The sequence below is a fragment of the Peromyscus maniculatus genome, chromosome 23 (assembly GCF_049852395.1).
Source record: "Peromyscus maniculatus bairdii isolate BWxNUB_F1_BW_parent chromosome 23, HU_Pman_BW_mat_3.1, whole genome shotgun sequence".
In the NCBI taxonomy this organism is placed as follows: Eukaryota; Metazoa; Chordata; class Mammalia; order Rodentia; family Cricetidae; genus Peromyscus; species Peromyscus maniculatus.
Genome location: NC_134874.1, coordinates 62,185,473 through 62,198,991, shown reverse-complemented (window position 1 = coordinate 62,198,991; position 13,519 = coordinate 62,185,473). Strand labels below are relative to the sequence as shown.

At 45.1% G+C, this 13,519-nt stretch overlaps 1 protein-coding gene and 1 long non-coding RNA gene across 2 annotated transcripts in view; one reads left to right on the top strand and one right to left on the bottom strand.

The window, feature by feature from the left end:
- LOC143270450 (serine/threonine-protein kinase PLK1-like) overlaps positions 1-13,519 on the bottom strand; it is a 77,234-nt gene that overhangs the window by 25,402 nt on the left and 38,313 nt on the right. The window lies entirely within an intron of this gene.
- Positions 5,616-13,092, top strand: LOC143270553 (uncharacterized). The gene is made up of 2 exons (XR_013047750.1): positions 5,616-5,886; positions 5,976-13,092. It is a non-coding gene; the product is annotated as an uncharacterized LOC143270553 (long non-coding RNA).

The window sequence follows — 13,519 nt, the reverse complement described above, 5'->3', positions numbered from 1 at the left end:
CAGAAGAGAAGGGTGGCTCCATCATGTAGTGGAGTCCTCTGCCGCTCCTGTCTGACATGTCCGTTGGCAGATCTGATGATGTCTATGTCTTTGTCTCCATAGCCTCCTTCATCCAGGATTCCCTTGCTGTCTCCCACCTCCTGATCCAAGAATCTTACATCATTTTTTCCATCTCATGGAGGGATTTATAACTGACATTTGACCTTACATTAACATTGTTCTGCTCCAATATGGGAAGGTAAGTAGGCCTTGCCAAGCCTGATCCTGGGTTGTTGTCTTTACAAGGCCATAACACTGGACTTCTCTATGACCAATGCCCACCCTTGGGGTCAGACTTACAAGGAAACCTTGATCATCATGGATCTCTTGATGACAGCCCCTGGTGCAGTGTGAATCACTGGTCGAAGTGTAGTGTTTGAAATGTTTTCCAGGACAACTTCCAGGTAGGGAGCAGATCACTGAGTTGACAAGGGGAAATGAAATCAACAGCAAATCTAGGGTCTAATTTGTGTGAATCATGGGCCTGCAGGTAAGTTTGAATACAGTAAGTGTCTGTGTGTGGTAGAAGATGAGCCTCTGAAGCCTGGTCTGGATGTGGTAAAAAGGATCCCATGAGGTGGCATGTGCCAGCATCTCTGACACAGAGGGAAAGTTATCACTGACTCGCTCAACTGAAGAGCAATGGGAGACTGAGAGACTGCAGAGGTTGACAAGGGAGGCACCAGCTTCTCTGCTGTAGTTGGCCTCCAGCTCCATTCTGACCATTTGATCTTGTCCTGTTAACAGAGCCTGATGCATATTAAAGTCTTCAGCAAGGTCTTCCCAGCAGCTGTGAGTTACTTCTAGAACTCTGACCATCTGGCGAGTCCCATGTGCATTGAACAAGCTCAGTCATTTTCTTCAAGAAGAGAGAGAAATTTTCAGTTTGTGGGTATCACCTGGTGTCAGACTGTGTTTCTGCTGCATATCAGTGAAGGCAGGGTTGAGAAATGTTTGAGGATTCTGTTGAATTCTAGAAATGAGATGGGGAAATTTTCTGAATCATTTTATATTTTACATTTTTTGAGAATGGATCTCACTATGTAGCCCTTACTATCCTGACACTCTCTGTGTAGAACATGCAGTCTCAATCTCACAGAGATTGACCTCCTTTCTCTGCCTGCTGAGCGCAGCAATTACAGATGTGGACTGCCATGCCTGGCTTCAAGTACTGTATGTATAGCATCAATGGTAAATTCCTCAAACATTTGAGGGAAAAGAGACAAGTCTTGTGCTTCTTTCATCCTAACAGGTTCAGGGATTGAAGTGAAGTTTCTTTCATCCAGGATGGAGTACAAACAGCAGCAAAGTCCAAATATAACCTTCAGAATAGAAGTCTATGTACACCAGTGAACATATACCTGGAGGTGAGGACTGCTGTCATGACTTCTTCTGGGGACCCCAGTTAGTGGGCTGGAGGTGGGATGCACTAGCTGATACATCCTTGGAAACAAGGCACAGAGCATGCAAAGGCTACTCTCTAACCCTATTTTTATAAGATCCCCACTGCAGTCCAGGCACAAATCCAATGACTTCAACCTGACCAACCAGGAGAGTCCAGATTGGCTACCTGGTCTAATTGATTGAGTTCTTTCCATTTGAACCTTGAGATCAGAGCTGAGGACTCAAGGTGGGTCACTGAGACAGCAGGTGCCTGTCTTGGGATGTTGAAGGCAGGGCTTTCACTTTAAGGACACCAGTGGCAGAGGCAGTACATGAAGCCACATATTCTAAATAGGAGCTTCCAGTTCTACTCATCTGACACCCAGATTCTGTCTGCTTGTCTGCTGACTTCAACTCTTGCTCATGAGTCCCACAGTACTTTTGTTATTTGACAAAACCACTTTGGATTGGTTTTAGGCAACTGAACTTTGTTCATACTCCCTGGTTAATGGAGAGCCCAGGGATGAAGGTTTCTGAAATCTCAACCAACTTGGACTCTATGCAGTCCACTCTAGAGAGTGCATGATGATAGAGGTGATCAGCCCCTCCCAGGAACATTGTGGACCATTCCAGGAAGACCACTGTACTATTTCATGTCCTGAGTGTTCTGTTGTTCATGTTCTGATGCCTAGGACCTGCACATTTTGCTTATGAAAGAAAACAGTGATCCTTGTCTTTTGAGACAAGCTTGTCACAGGTAACACAGTCATCCTCAGTTGTATCTGTTTTCTGAAAAATGTCTAAATTTCATTCACTCTTGAAGGTGAGAATGTTCTTTTTATCCTGTATGCTCTTCATTTACTTATTTCACCTATTTATTTCCTTATCTCTCTGCTGAGTTATTTATTCATTTATATATTCATTGTGTGTCTTTTATATCAGTATCTTGATCACACTCATGATCCTATCTCTTCACACCTGCCCTCCACTCCTACATCTGCCCAAACAAAATTTAAGAGATTAAAAGGGAAAGTAAGATAAATTTTAAAAAGGGGAGAGACTTCAAGGTTTCCACGTGGAAGCTGCAGTGACCAAGTGTGACAGAGTGAGTCACACTATAAACCCCTCTGTCCACATGTCTTCACTTGCTAGTGCTCATTACAGAGTCACTGGTCTGGTACCAGGCCTCGGGTTTCTACTACACTAATTTTGTATTTGATACTGTCATCTGTCCTTTGCAATTGGCACATTAACTTGTTTCACTGTGTGGGTATGCAAATTTAAAACTCTGACTTCAAAATCACCAGTGCCACAGTACAAACCCGCTTCTAAATAAAGTGACATAGTTGAGCTGGAGGAGAGCAGATGATGAAAACCCAAGATTGTAGAGGCAGCAGGAAAGAATTGGCTAAGGGATGAATTTGGAGAGGATGGAGGAGAGAGAGGGAAGGAGCCATGGGGAGAGGTTTTCACAATATGTCTAGCTTAAGTGCTGCATATTTCAAGTTCCCCTAGAGTCCCATTCACATGTCCTTCCTCTTTAAAGTGATGAGCTCTCTACATCAGGAGACACAGGGTGGCGACTTACAGGTGTGGCCTGAGACAGCAGAAGTTGGAGCTCTGCAGGAAGTCCAGATGGCAGTGTGCCCACTTCCCCAGCATGAAGGGTCTGTGTCCAGCACAGGAGGAAGTAAGCCAGCTACCACAGGTTTCCCTCCAGAAAATTCTCATTATCAAGGGAATATGTTTCAGGGCTGGTGTTTCACAGCAACCTTGTCTGAGGGGGACTTGAGCCAATATCATTTACCAATATCAAGCTACCCTTGAATATGCAGACCCTGTGGACCAGTCTGCAGGGGAATAACTAGCAGTACTCATTAATCTGTCCACCCTTGAGGTTTCTGATGCTAGTGAAATGTTTACCCACATGAGGGGAAGGGAGCTCCTTCCTCTCCTTCCTCTCCCTCCTTCCCTGCTGTTGTATTTGCAGCCTTCATTTATCTCTGTGTCCTGACCATCAGAAAAGACACAGCCCCACTGAATGCTGGTCTAGTTTATGTGTTTGTGAAGGAGCCTCACTGTAGGGAGTTTTATCAGAACCATATTTGTCTCCTAACAGGAAAGTGACAGCAAGCTGGAGGAAAATGTGTACCACTTAGGATGGAATGCTGGGACATTGCTCCACTTTGGAAGTGAGTAGGCCTTACCTAGCCTAGGGCACAGTGGTCAGAGGTGGGGTCAGCACTCTTGAAAGTACATTGTACCCAGGTCTCACTGGGTACAGCGGTCAGGCCTAGACAGCCTTGTTAACCATAGAGCTATGGCTTTCCGCTAGTCCTTCTGCTTGCTTGACCTGCTGGGAAAATTGTCTAGAGTGTTGTCAGGTGCACCTGACAGGCAGACAGCCTCTCCATGCAGTGAAGGATGGCCACTCTGAATTGGATGATTGTCAAGGCTCATCTCTGAGCAGCACATTGCTGAAAGCATCACTGAGACCACTAGCAGATGCTTAGTTTTTTGTTTCTTGTCTAACCTTGACTCTGGCTTAGGGGATAGGAAGAATGAGGCAGATCAGGCAGGTCTGCCTCAATCCCAAGAGTAGGTGGTCACTTAACTTGTATTACAGTGGACAAGAGATCCATAGATGGATAGATAGATAGATAGATAGATAGATAGATAGATAGATAGATAGATAGATAGATAGATAGAAACAGCTGTGTCATGGCTACAGAGGGATATTGATATAACTTGGTGTAAGTGGCACATCTCTCCTCTCTGACCCTAGCACCATTGAGAAGGAACACTTTGAATCAAAGATGGTGAACATCTTCTCACACCTGTATGCTGTGACATCCATTCTGTCACTGGCCAGTGACTTAGTCTGTGTTTGGTTCCAGAGACTGGGGAATGGAGATTGACACAACCTAGCAAGGGAAACCAGCCAAGAGACAATGACTGCTTCCTCCTCTGCCCATGTCTGGTCTGTATGTCAGTTAGTGACCATTAAGGAATGTCTCACCCTGATGCACTTAACTGAACACATGGCCTGTGGAAGGGAGCCTTTGGTAATGTGGCCAGCCATGGAATCTCTCAGGAGACAGCACATGTGGACCAGGACTCCAAACTCTAGTAATGGTGGTCTGTATGAATGTGACCCAAGGCCGGGCGGTGGTGGCGCATGCCTTTAATCCCAGCACTTGGGAGGCAGAGGCAGGCGGATCTCTTGTGAGTTCGAGGCCAGCCTGGGCTATGAAGTGAGTTCCAGGAAAGGTGCAAAGCTACATAGAGAAACCCTGTCTTGAAAAACCAAAAAAAAAAAAAAAAGTATGTGACCCTTAGGAACCAGAGTTGATGCCTAAGAGGCCAGGCGAGTTTAATGTGAACTTTTTATATTGCTGGCCACTGCAGGGAGCATGTGGTGGCCTTTAGATTGTTACATGTCAAATGTCAGATTATGATGAGGCTCACACATTCAACACACTCCTTTCCCACTGCCTATGTCCTGGAGGCAGCAGGAACAGGTGCAGACAATACATGCTTTTTGTACCAAGATTTTTCACACACTACCCCAAAGTTGCTCAGTAATACTCACTTCCCAGTCGAATAAATTGAGTCCACATGATACTGGGTACCTTGCTTTGGGACAAAGGCTGACTGGTTGGGACTGTTTAAATTCCTCCAAGGTCATTGACACAGATAGGATGACTAGTGTGGTAACAGCCTGGGTCTCTTTTAGTCTCAGAAGCCAACTCCAGAACTCTCATTGACATCCTTTCTTTCCTCAGATGTGCAGGTTCTGCTGGATATGTTCAGACAAACCTCATCTTCACCATATGTGCATCCTGTCTCATCTAGGCAAGTGTTCAGTGAGCTGGGTGCAGGAAGCACAGCGTCTAGACACAGACATGTTGGTGGAACTGCATTTCCTTCTTGATCCTAGAGCTTGTTTATGGGACAGTAGCAGAGCAGCTAGGACAAACCAATCCCTGCAATCAGGGCTTCTCAAGGAGACCCCACTGAGTTCTCTCACAGGAAGTCACATGGGAAGAAAAGGGTCATTATTCCTGCCTCATTAGGTCCTGAACTTCACCAGAAATAAACCAGTTATTATCTGAAAGGCCACAGGTCTAGGGTGGTGAATGAATCTTTCTGCCGGCCTCACCAGTTGTCTAACACAAGCTTTTTCTTTTAAGTGCCTGGACCCTGAGAATTCCTGACCTATGTGCACACTGAGCAATAGTGACATTGAGGAAAAAGAGCACCTCTCTCCTCTCCTTCCTAGCAGACTAACATGCCATTGTCTGATCTCCAGAGGAACTCAGAGGCTCCACACAGCAACAGGAGGACATGCTGTGGAGGACGATGACATGGTTTCTGTGCCACTACCCAACTACAGACAACCACCCCAAATTACCAACAAGATCTGGGGAATCTATAGGAGCGTCCCTTTGTGGAAGCCTCCCAGTGGGTACTTACTGTTGAATCCTACCCAACTTAGACCCCATGGCATTTTGACAGTTCAGAAAGTCACCTATGCCTCTCTGTCTTCACAGATAACAAGGAAAACCTGCCTGAGCAGGTAAGAAATATCTCAGAAGAGCCTTGGGAATTACATGTGCTTCTCTTTCTGAATTCAAAAGTGGATCTCCAGAGAAGGGCAGTACCCATGGACAACCTGTTCCAGGCCTCCACTAACATGAAGAGGCACAACTTGAGGTCATACATTTGGCCCATTTCTCACTGGTTTAGACAAAAACAATTTACAAAGAAATACTGAAGTATTTCACTGGAATTCCAACATAATTTCTATAAATTGGCATTCAGAATGCTTTGACCCCTGGAGGACAGAAATCCAAACAATATGAGCTCTCAGCTTCTACCAGTAGTTATTTTAAAGGTAGTAGATGTTTGCACTTCATCTATAGACTCAGCAAATTCCAGTCAGATGCTCAAACACAAGATGTAACAACCAACAGGTCCTAAACCTTGAAGAATGGCAGAGGAGGAGAGATCCCGCCAGACCCAGATCTTTTTCTTCCAGGACTTCCCACAAAGCCTCAGAGATCCATGAAGGGCTACATGGAAGTAACAGAGACTGGATATGTGGAACAGAGAAGAAAGCTCAGAAACAGACCCAGCGAAATCCTGCCAGCTGATTTTTTTCATAGTCACCCATGAAAATCAAGACAGAGAGAATGGCTTGTCCACAAATGACCACAGAAGAAGATTTAAAAACAAGCAATAAGGAACCAATTGAAAAACTGAACACAGTCACCATTTCAATTGACCTCAAATACAAACACTATAATACTCACATAAAGTTATAGAGGATTATATACTTTCCTGCCTTATAGAATGGAAGATCAGAAATAACCTGGAGAAGATGAACTGTGGACTTGGGAGCCCTGCTGCCACCAGCCATGAAAATACAGAACTGGATCATGGCAGGAGCAGGACACTCCCGTGAGGACATCTCGAGAGAGAGCCTGGCCCCTGACACACCCAGGCAGACAACAAATCCCTGACAGTGAACGTTGTGTGGCTAAGAGGAGGTGGAGGTGTAGTGTGTACTGTGTGGTGTGAGGAGGGCTGAAACCTTTCACATCATGTGGGATGCAGATGAGCTGTCCAGCTGATCTGATAACAGCACTGTATGGATGGTCCAGTCAGCTGGGGAAAGCAGCAGGGCTGACACCTAGATACTCACATGTGCTACCCATGCCCCTCCCCTTCTTAACAACTTACATACAGGGTCAGTGTAAGGACATGAAGGATGCCCCTCACCCACACTCACCACATAGTTCTCTAGGTATTAGGCCTAGATATTCAACTCCCTTCTGCTGTCCCACACGCAATGCTAGATTCTAGATCTTGCTAGACATGCCTCCAACCACAGTGTACTAAGACATGGGGAAAGGTATCAGACACTGTTGCACACTTTACCTTCTGACAAGGACACACAGTTGGTTGGTTCAAACACTCCTGGAATCTTCCTGCACTGACGTACAACACTACGTATAATGCAGCATGTGACACTACAGCCATGCCACCTCACTTGTACTACCAGCTGTCAGACCATGATAAACAACCCCTACATCACACACACACACACACACACACACACACACACACACACACACACACACACTTTAATACACTTCTAAGTACTGGGCCATGCATGACTTCCTACCAAACCACACATTGACTGCTAGGTATCAGGCATTGCTAAACAAAACCTCACACATACCTCTCATGTATTCCTAGGTCTGGATCCAGAATGCAACCCACATAATCCTTTATTAACAGCCACGTAACAGGTCATACAGGACACTCTCTTGCCACTGTACGCAAATACTCTGCTAGTATTAGACCCCACTTGACACCCTAACATCACTGAAATTTCACATACACTGCTAGGGTTCATTCCCTCTTGAGTATCACACCACATCACCACAATCTACAGTGTTAACATCAGGGCCCACTGGATACCACATTCCATCAACCCACATATCCCTGTTGGATATAAGACATTCTGGGGATTCCAAACTCCATGGCAACTCCTACAAGGCTAGCTGAAGGACCTGGAATGCACACATCACCCTGTAGCTCTCACATGCACTGTCAGGTGTCAAGCTCTCCTGGCTCCCTCAATGCCTCACTCACACACTGAAGTGTCAAAAACACTTGTACAATACATTGTATACTGCCAACGTACTTCAACATGAATGATCAGAACTTGATGGATACTAGATCACCCATAAGCTGACACACACACACACACATACACACACACACAGTAGGGATTGTGCCCAGCTCGACATCCCATTCTTCCACTGCTCCCCTCTGACATACAGTTATCATCAAACACACTGGACACACCACCACCCCTGTGACCACACATCCACTCTAGGTACCAGGTCCAGTTTGACCTCATACCCCACATTAATCGACAGCCATCAGACCATGTGGGGAACATTTCCCTCATCAGGTCTTGCAAAATACCTAGCAATTAGCATTTCTGGACCCCCTCCTTCTGCTGAAGACACACCCACACTGCTAGGCATCAGCTTCTACTGGACTCCTTCCTATGCTATACCACGTGCTGGGTCTCAGGCTCTATGGCTGGTTACTGGGCCATGCTGGACATTATCCCTTTCAAACCACAGTGCATATAAAGTGCTGTGTGTCAGGTTCACTTGAACACAAGCTTCATCACACATGACTTGATAGGTACCAGACAATGTTGACACACACCCTTACCCCTATATACACTACTGGCCCAGTGAGCACTGGAATTTTAAGGCTCTTCTAGACACCTCCATCACTGACATATCAAGTTTCTTGCTACCAGACACTACCACTCTGTGCAGATTTCAGTCATGTATATTGAAGTATATTGTATGCATATTCAATAATTGGCTTCAAGTCTTACCCAAAATAGCACCATTCTGTTGACAATATACACTACCAGACAGGGGTATGGGTCTAAGCACAGCTGAAAATTAGCAGTGCTTTTGTGGCAGCAGGATGGTTGAAGGAAGAGAAACTTATTAGATGAGGCCTGTTATCCTGCACAATATCTGGGTTAGGACCGGTGAGTCCTGAGGATGTGATACACAGTAGGGCATCCAGCCTCAGGCACGTGTGCAGCAAAGCCTGAAACCAAATAGTGTGTTTCAGGCTATAGTGGCAGGGGTAGGGGTGTCCAGCTGGGCCTGGTAACTAGTGGGACATGGATGGGTTTGGCAGCAGGACTTGGGGGGCAGTAGCTAGTAAGGCCGGTTGTGTGGGCAGCCCCTCATAGTGGGATGAGTATCTGTAGGAGAAGCAGGAAGATGCTCTACAGTGTTTCTTATGAACACAACAGTGTATGTTGGGTGGCATCAGTTGGGAGCTGTATAGATTTCTTAGGACATGACACCTAGCAGTGTATGTAGGATATCAGGGGCGTTTGCAGCCCTGTCTGTTCAATAGTAGTGTATGTGGAACAGTGCTAAAGATGATGATGTTATAATGAAAAGTGTGTGTGTGCCCATGCGCACATGTGTGCACTCGTGTGTTTGAACTTGTAGTGAGTGATCAGAGAGTGTGCTGTATTGTCATGGAGATAGCTGTCTTAGAGAAAATGACTCAGTGACTAGGCAAATAGAATTCCAGTGTCAGTATATTATTAATGAAGTTGATATGAGAAAGTATCTTCAAGACATGGACTTGAGAGATTTGGAAGAGTAAGGGTAGAAAACTAGAAATGTAGGCTTGATGAATACAGGCCTAGGGGAGAAATTTGACTTTATTTTTACTGTACCTAGAAGCCAAGTTTTCTCATTGCCAACAACACTAGGTATCACCATCTGCAAGGTGTCCCCACACTTAAAACCCACCACCACATTGCTAGGTGTCAGCTTCTACTCCAAAAAATGTCTTCTACAGCATGTGCCAAACACATATGCCTAGGTGTGAGGTCCGGTAGGTCAGCTGTCCACTAAAGAAAATGCCCCTCTCATGCAGTTGGGTAGCTTGTCCTCCACGACATCAACAATGCAATGGCTAAAGCCCCATACACAGGGCTGGGTATCTGGTGTTTCTAAGGATCCCCTTACCTACAGCAGCAGAAGCCATAAGCAGACGCCCACATACTATGACACAATTGTCAGGGGCCAGTTTTTATCTCTTCCCATAAAACCACATATATATATACGTGGTTAGATCACATTCCTGATAGGAATCACCTCAGCTACAGCAGTGCCACACACCCAGAACTAGGTGTCAGATCCTGCTGGGCACCTCTTCCCCTACATCCAAAGGACCACACAGTTACACAGCTAGTTTTCTAGTACTGGTACCCCTCCCCCATAGTCAAATGCCTTGTACACAGCCACACACTCACAAACACACTCAGGCACACATGCTTCTATGATCCCATGCACGTGCTCATGCACTCTCATCTAGCTGTCATGTCAACAAGGTCTTGCCCATTCAGCCAAAGCCCTATTTACACACAGCTGTCAAAGTGCTGCCCTTCTGGGTGTCCATCCCCTGCAGCCAAACACATATGCAGAGACAGACAGAGAGACAGAGACAAAGAGACAGAGAGACACAGAGTCTGAGATCAGGTCCTGCTGTTCCCACTCCATAACAGACAAAGATGTCTACTCAGGGCTAGGTGTCAGGTCCTGATACCTACCTCTTTTTCTATATTCATAGTGCAATATTCTTACACAGCTAGTTTACCAATATGCACCCCCTCGCCTATAATCAAATGCTAGGTACACACTAACACACTCAGAAAAACACTTAGGCATGCATGCTCCTATAATTGCCTTCACGAATTCAATACATTCTCAGCTAACTATCAGGTCCTAGAGGATAGCCAACACACACCACATATACTTCTAGGTGTTAAGTCCTGTGAGGTAGAGGTATCACCCATACCAAAAAAAAACCCACATACACTTCTAGGTGTTAGGTCCTGTGAGGTGTCCCACACAGAGCCAAAGCCCTATTTACACATAGCCAACAAAGTGCTTCTGCTGCTAGGTGTTCATTACTAAAGCCAATCTCTCTGTCTCTTTCTCTCCCCTCTCCCACTGCATCCCCTCCCTCTGTCACATACACACATGTATATATGTACATCTAAGGCCCTGTACTGTTAGGTATACATTTGCCTAGAGCCAAAGACTCACAATACATGCGATTTGACTGAACTTTCAGGGTTATTGTCTACATAATAGGCAAAGCCACCCCCTCATCAACACACAATACACACACACACACACACACACACACACACACACACACACACACACGCAGTTACATGGCAGGATCTGTTAGATTTACAGCTTCCTTAGAGCCAAAGCATCTAAACAGGGCCAGGTGTCAGCTTCTGTTAGGTTCACTCTTCCCTACAGCCAATATTCCTCTTACGCAGCTAGGTATCATGAACTCTTAGAGATCCAATGCAATACACTAGAGTCCCATGCACAAGGCTAGGCATCACATCCTGCTAGGAACCCCGGACACAGGCAAACACCCAGGCACAGCTCTCATATTCATATAAGGCAAGTGTCAGGTCAGGTATTTGTCTCTAGCCTTACAACCAAAGTTCCACATACACAAACATGGTTAGGTTTTAGGATCTGCTAGGTACCTTCTTCCCCACAGCAAAACACCAGGTTAACAAACATACAAATGCATGCATGCACACATGCACATATACAATCATGCATGCAGGCCTGTGGGAACCCTCCCCTGAGTGTGAGTCCCAGGAGTACCCTAGCCACATGAGTGGAACTATGGATTTAGGGGAAGTCTAGGACTTGGCACCTACCTGTGAGTGTGTGGCATTGTTGTAGAACTGGGGTATTCCTCACAGGAATACAAGTAGTCATGTATGTGTTTATGGCTTTGGTTGTAAGGGTGAGACTACAATGCTACCCTTGACACCTTGCCCTGTGTGGAGAACTAGGGCTTAAAATTGAAAGAAGTCCAACAGGACTTGACTTTGTGTGTGTGTTTGTGTGTGTGTGTGTGTGTGTGTGTAGGGTTGTGCATTAGCTTGGTGAAGTAATGCCTAGTAGGTCTTTACACATCTACCCTACAGCGAAAGACCTTTATTCACATTTATGTCTCACTATCAGTTCCTGCTGGATAAACAATTCCTTACAGCCTAGCCAAACTGACACAAATCTCAGAACCTGCTAGGAATATTACCCTATATTGAAAAGACCCACCTATGACTAGAGCACCATGTCCTCCTCAGTATCACGTCCCCAAAAGCAAAGCTTCAAATATACTGGCCAGGTGTCACATCATGCTAGGTACCCTAATCTCTACAGCCAATGTTACAGGTGCACAAAGAGATGGAGTTAGGTTATTCTGACTGCCCCCAGACTTATAATCAAAGACTATCTCTCTCTCTCTCTCTCTCTCTCTCTCTCTCTCTCTCTCTCTCTCTCTCTCTCTCTCACACACACACACACACACACACACACACACACACACACAACTATGTATCTGTTACTTCTAGACATTTCCTCCCCCCAGGAACGTCCCACATAACACACACAGGGCTAGATTTCAACTCCTGCTAGATAACAATCTCCCTAGTAAGATCTCAGTAGAACCTCTAAGAGCACATGTTATCTAGTTGAGTAAGAGGAATATACATACAGCCAAAGCTAGACTCAAAAAGCTAGGTGTCAGTTCTTTTGGTATCCAATCCCATCTGTGTATCTCTACGTTTTATACTCACTTCAGATGTGTGGGAGCCAGAAACAGCTGATGGAGATGACCTCTGGCATTTGTCTTTCTGGATCTGGGTTCTCTCACTCAATATTATCTTTTCCACATCCATCCATTTACACAGAAGGATGGCTTAAACAAAGAGGATTATTGTGCTGAGTGTCTGAAACTAGTCCTGTGATTTAGCAGTTGCATGCAGTTTACAGGAACTCATTTCTTCATTAATACCTAATGTGGGAGATCAGACCCAATGTGTGTGCCTCCACCCCTGTACATTGGTCAAGAATTGTGTAAGAAAGGAAAGTGAATTAGCCATGAAGAGCATGTCAGGAAAGAGCCGTCCTCTGAATCTGCTAGAGTTCCTCGAAAACTTCCCTAATGATGGACATTGAACAGGGCATGGGGGCCAAATAAACTCTTTCTACCACATTGGGTTATGTCAGGACCTGTCTATCAACAATACAAAGTATACTAAGACAGTATCCCAAGACTGGCCTCAATTTGTAATCCTCCAAACTTCACCTACTGACCGCTGGCTTTAAGAATGTAATATAAACCTGTATGAACAAATAGAAGCTTTAAGGTTGACTAGATCTCAGGGACAAAACAAATCAAGGACCAGTGAAATACAATTTCATCAGGTGAGGTTATTTTAATGAAGTTAATCATTGAATACATCTCAAGCAGACATATTGGAGAAATACTGCTGAATGAGGATAGACACACAAATAGTGCCTGACTGTATATACAGAGACAGGGGAGGAATCTTAGTTTATTTTTTAATACGTTAAGTACCAAACAGAGTAAAATAGAAGAGTGGAATCCTATGACTTGAGATAGTTAATCATGGGGTATG